A 6008-nucleotide genomic window follows, 5' to 3' on the forward strand; every position below is an offset into this window, starting at 1 on the left:
CAAATGCTAGCTAATTTTTTAGGTGTCTTACCTATCCTCACCCCTCCCTTGTGTGCTCTCGCTTTTATCATGTGCTCAGAGTCCAATCCCCTTCTTGTGTTTGCCCTTGATCTAATGTCCACATATGAGGGAGAACATATTTGGTCTTTTGGGCCAGGCTAACCTCACTCAGAATGATGTTCTCCAATTCCATCTATTTACCAGTGAATGATAACATTTCGTTCTTCTTCATGGCTGCATAAAATTCCATTGTGTAAAAATACCAGGCTGTGAAGGACTTGTCCATTTTGGGACACCATCTGATACTAGCCACCGTCGTTTCTGTTTGACCACATCTGGCCTGTATCACTTTGTGTTATTTTGCGTTGTGCTCTTCATAGTCCTACTTTTATGCTGGCATGAATGTTCATTAGGCACCCTGTTTTGGGTGCCACCCTTTTCACAGGTACTGGTGGACACTCTGGACAGTGACTGTCACCAGTAGAAGGATGGGAATGTAGTTTATTCACTCCTGGCTGAGCAACTGACACTGTATATGTATATATCTTCTCAGTACAGCTTGGGCAGACCTCTGGGAGCAATTGTTTAGTCTGTGACACTGAACACTATCACTGCAGGGCCTTGCTTTTCTTTCTTTCTCTCTTTCTTTTTGGCAGTACTAGAGTTTTTGGACTCAGGGCTTTGTGCTTGCTAGACAGGAACGCTACCACTTGAACTACCCTCCCAGCCTTGGTAAAGGCCTTTTTTTAAGTCCAGGACTTCGTAGCCATTTGAGTCTGTGAGGTTGGTATAGGAACTGTGTTGTCCCACACAGGGCTGCCACACTTCCGTACTGAAATGTCTTAGATTTATTTTCTTTTTCTAGATTCACTGCCAGAGGCAATGGGCCTAAGTTTCCCTTCCCAAACCTGGTATGTTTATGATTAACTAGACCAGCTATTAGACCATGAATGGTACCATGTGGCTTTAATGGGGAATTCATGCCAGTAATCTATACTTCAGGTGCTTTGGTCATTTTTGCTACAGTATGGCAGAGCTGGCTTTGTGGGCCCTGGGTCTGTGTAGATGTTAGGGGCTCTGTGCTTAGAAAGGTTCTGAACTAGTTTAACTCTTTGCTGTTGCTGTCTTGAAATTCTGATTAATTTTAAGCAGAGGCCTCTCATTTTCATTTTGTACCAGGCAATATAAGCTGTGTAGATTGTCCTGACTACAACTATAATGATCATTTAGTTTTCTTATTCTTCCTGGTTCATACCTGGCTACTTGATGCAGATTTGGGAATACAATTAATCAGGGCTTGACCTGGTAAGAAATAGTCTACCACTTGTACCCATCTGAGCACTGTAACATCAGGGAAAGAAATGACCAGGTTGGTAGGTTTTGCTTTCAGAGTTATGGGATGGATGGGTAAGAAGGGCACAGGGAAAGTATCTCTGTTGCCAATACAGAATTTCAAGCTTTAATTCTCCTCTTGGTAAAAGGCCAGGTGTCTAACATTTTATCTTTTCCTCATTTTTCTCCATGTGTACTTGCACATCTCTAGCCATTAGAACTGGATGAACAGGTGGTATCCTGCTAGAAGAGCTAGCAGTGTCAATAGACCTTCTCCTCAATGTCACAGTCCTCAGATGCCCTGGTAGACTACTCATTTTACTAAGAATGCTGTGAGAGCAAGTCAAACCTTCCTGGTAATTTGGAGTCTACCATTTACTCCCTCCTTCTTTGATCTTATATTACCTCCACTTTGAAACACAGGCCCTTTTGTGCACCCTGGCAATCAGACCACATTAATTCTGCCAGGTCAAAAGGTCTAGTCCATGGTGAAAGATTGTTATTTGGACTCAGCTTATATGACTTTCATTTTCACTTCTAAATCAGGAAGTAATTTCTGCTAAGGCTACATGAGACACAGATATAAATGTGTGTATGTGGTTCTTTATTTCCTCTCCAGTTTCTTTGCTTGCAGAAATATGATAGTAAACCTCTGTACAAAGTGGGAATACCAACAGTTTGAAGAACAATCCAAATTGGATACTTGGACTCAAGAGAGGCTATAAATATGATCTACTATGTGAACTTGCTCTTTTCAACCTACATTTTGTCCTTAATGGTCTCTTTAAATCAATATAGTTGTGACCCATAAGGCTATGATTCTGAGTGATGAATTAAAACATGTTTTTAACATATTTTGCAATCTTTCTGTAAAAACAAACTCAATAGAACAGGAGCTTCACATATTCTTTTTTGATGAAAGAAACAGCTTAGCTATTATTGTGTAAAATTGCAGAGTTTAGGTAAATATATTACCATTTACTTATCCTAACAGCACCAAGACTCCATTCATTTACTCCAAATACTGTTTATTTGCTTTTGTTTTGACTATTCAAATAGATAACTTTAACTTCTTCATGAGATTTGAAGTATTTCAGAAAACATTTGCATAAGAAAAATATATAGCTAGTGATCAATAAGAAAAAACTATCACTATGATACTAAAAACAGTAAGTAAAATTATTAAACTTTAATATTCACAGCTTTTCACATATCCATGGATATTTATATCTAACCAAAGTATCCTTTTAGACCTTTTAAGATTATTTTTGTGAGTTCATGATCACACTGCTTAAATTAAAAATTCAGAAATAACTTTTACTTCTGTTCTTTCTGTTCTTTTAAAATGCTGTTCTAGGTCTCCTTGAAGAATTTCTTTTATTTAAGAAACAAATAGTGGCACTTACAATAATGGTAACAACTACCACAGCCCCTACCACTGACAACACCAAAGTTGTAATATTAACTCCAGCACTAGGATTGCTTCCAGGACTGGGGTAGTTTGGATCAGGACTCGGATCTTCTTGAGGGACAAACAGAGCCACTTGTGCAATGTTGGATGATTTTGATGTCAAATTGCTTTCGTCTACACTTTGAATGGCAATGAATATGTGGGTTGCATTTTCTTCTGAGATTTTTCCTGGTTTAAACGCAAAGGTTTCCTCAGACTTGGCCTTCTTTGGTGCCAGGTCAGAAGTGTTAACTTGAAGAGCATCATCAAAATTGTCCCTTAGGTCAATGATATTCTCACTTATTCTTATGATATACTCTCGAACTAAGAAAGAAAAGTTACACATGGTTTAGTAAGTAGCATTCATGTTAAATTCCTTTCCATTTATTCTCAAAAATGTTATTTAGTTATGTAAAGTACATGTTTATATCAGAAGTCTGATTTTTCAATAGATGCTGAATATTTCCTTTCCTTTAATTTATCATTTTTGTTATTATTATTATTAATAGGTCTTTTGAGAAGCAGATTCTCACTTTGTATCCTAGATCAGTCTGGAACTCCTGATCCTACTGCCTTAGCCTCCCAAGTGCTGGGATCATAGGGCTGTACCATCAAGCCCAGCTAAATTCTGACTTAAAAACATTTTTTTTCCTTTTCTTTTTTGTGGTACTGGGTTTTGAACTCAGGGCTTCATGCTTGTGAGGCAAGCACTCTGCCTCTTGTGCCGCACCGCCAGCCCAGAATTCTTAAACTCTGCCAAATGCACTGTCTTTTTATGAAATATAGGACCAGGTTAAAATTTATCATGTTTGATTATTCAAGGATCTCACATTAGAAAATTCATACTTTCCGAGCTGTCAATTAAAAACTTTTCTAACCTAACCTACACACACACCCTTTCTTTTACAATGAGCTCCTTTCACTCAAGTCAAACCACATGACTCCGTTCTTACCTGTTCCAACATCAAAATCATCTCCTGGTGCTGTCCATGTGAGATTGATTTTGTCCCCATCGAGTGTTGCATGAAGGTCTGTGATTTGACTTGGTGGGAACAGGTCAGGCAATGGACCACTGGGAACATCTGACATCACAAACGCATCTCCAGTTGCTGTTCTGCTGAAACTCTCCAGCACTGTCTGAGCATCGTCAATTTCAGGTCTTGGTGGGTTCCTCTTGATTTCCCCTGCATTAAAAACTCTCTACTTTAAAAGGGGAAAACTGTACTAGTATTTTTACAATTCAATGAATCACCTTCCCAATCCTTCATACCTTTCATTTTTTTGTTTTTTCATATATGTAGCTATATTTTACTAAGTCCTGTGACATAATCATAAGTGTTCAATTGGTGGGAGAATTTTCCTTTGATATTCTTACCAAGAAGTTGTAGGATAACATTGGATAGCAAATTATTTTGGAATGAAGACTACACTAAATGAGAATAATGTCACACATTCAACATATGCATTGAAAACAAACATTTCTTTATTTTTGAAATTATCTCAAAGCTAAGGGTTTACCTGGGGAAATCATTCCAAGTTCCTTTCCAACCACTGGTCAGTTCCTTCCCTCCCTCCTACAAGTGCACTTCTGATTGTGTTCTAATTGCTAATGAAAAGCCCCAAATGTTGCAAGATAAGGGACCAGACAAAGAAAAGCTAGCATTAAAATGCATTTGTAATGATTATCATCTTAGTTTATACTTCTTTTTTTTTTTGACATAAGAACATTTCAAATAAATGTTCATTCTTACAGCACCTCTCATCTGAAGGATAAATCCTGCTACTGATTCACACTTAGGTTCAACGTATTGGGTTATTATCTTTGTCCTGACCTGAAAATTGGGCATATTACTGCTGATATCATTAAGGAGTCCATAGTTACATGATACCAGCTGAAAGGCTTTGAATTCTCATGAGGTATTTGGAGGCAATTATCTGAGAACTTCATTCTATTGTTTTTTATTTTTTTTTGTGGAGCTGGGGTTTGAACTCAGGGCTTCATGCTTGCTAGGCAGGCACGCTACCACTTTTCCAACAGCACAAGAAATTCATTCTAGAAATGGAAAAAGCTATACTTTGAATTGTAAAATGTTTAAAGGTTTAGTTATATAAAATCACAAAAATTTTTAAGCTCTGACTTGATTTTAGATACCATGAGACACTCACCTTTCAATACCCATCCTGGTATATAGGTGGCTCTATTTGCAGGACTCTGTAAGCTTCTCCTAGCAGAGTTTGTTCCTCCATGAGCCCTCACTTTTAAGCTATATCTGCCATTGTCTGAATAAGCTGTAAAATACCTGGAGTAGACTCCATCATTTTTGAAAGCATCAGCACCTTGTTACAGAAATGAAGAAATAAGCTATGACTGTAAATGAAAAGACAAGTTCATGCATTTTCTAAGACAAGCACTGGCTTTCATAAGCATAACTCAGTATTTTGCACTTGGCCTTTGAAGAATATTTCTATTATGTCCTGCCAAAACAATACACTGTTGAGTTGATGCCTTAAGTAATTTCGATGTCTATATATCCTCATAACACATCTACACAGACTGAATCTTGTGTACGTAGAATGCATACAAAATATCTCATCTTCTGTCCCTATCAATTTATAAACAGATTATAGTACTTTTCTTACAATTTCTCTGCAATTGGCTTGCTTTCAGCTATCTAATCATGTTATGTCATTTTTCAGTCAAAAAAGTCTCCACTAAGGAAAAAGTATCCTTGTGAAGGGTTTCATTCTCACTACAGTTAACTAAAATTAGTTATTTCTCTTCAACAAGTCTTTTTTTTTTTTTTTCAGATTGCACTCTCCTGATCAACTAACTCTGTTCTTTCAGAGCAAACCCCCATCTACTATCGGAATAAACATTTGGAGGAACTCAGAAAAACAGTATCATAAATGTACTTCTTGATTATGACTAGCATTGGAGTGATCTGTTAAATTGCACATTTCCTAGGGAGTTTAATACTCTAAACAGAGGATGTTAAAGCAAGGTCCTTGCACCAGCAGTATCTGTACCACACTAAAAATCTGGAACTTTTAGACTTGTTGAGGGAAAGCCCTCAGCATTCTGTATGTTAACAATCCTCCAGAATATACTTTGCTTTGTAGAGTGGGAGAATGCCTGCTCTCAGCTCTTGGCCATCACTAATACCTTCGTAGGTAAAGGCATCCCAAATTAGCTTGTTCTTCAATTAGCTAAACGCTCTCATGGCAG

The 6008-nt window shown here is 37.5% G+C and overlaps 1 pseudogene; it reads right to left on the minus strand.

Annotated features, from left to right (window-relative positions):
• Positions 1 to 2614: 2614 nt before the first annotated feature.
• The window catches only part of LOC109674365 (calcium-activated chloride channel regulator 4-like), a 74691-nt pseudogene continuing 71297 nt past the window's right edge, over positions 2615 to 6008 (minus strand).

This window comes from Castor canadensis, chromosome 7, assembly GCF_047511655.1.
Source record: "Castor canadensis chromosome 7, mCasCan1.hap1v2, whole genome shotgun sequence".
In the NCBI taxonomy this organism is placed as follows: Eukaryota; Metazoa; Chordata; class Mammalia; order Rodentia; family Castoridae; genus Castor; species Castor canadensis.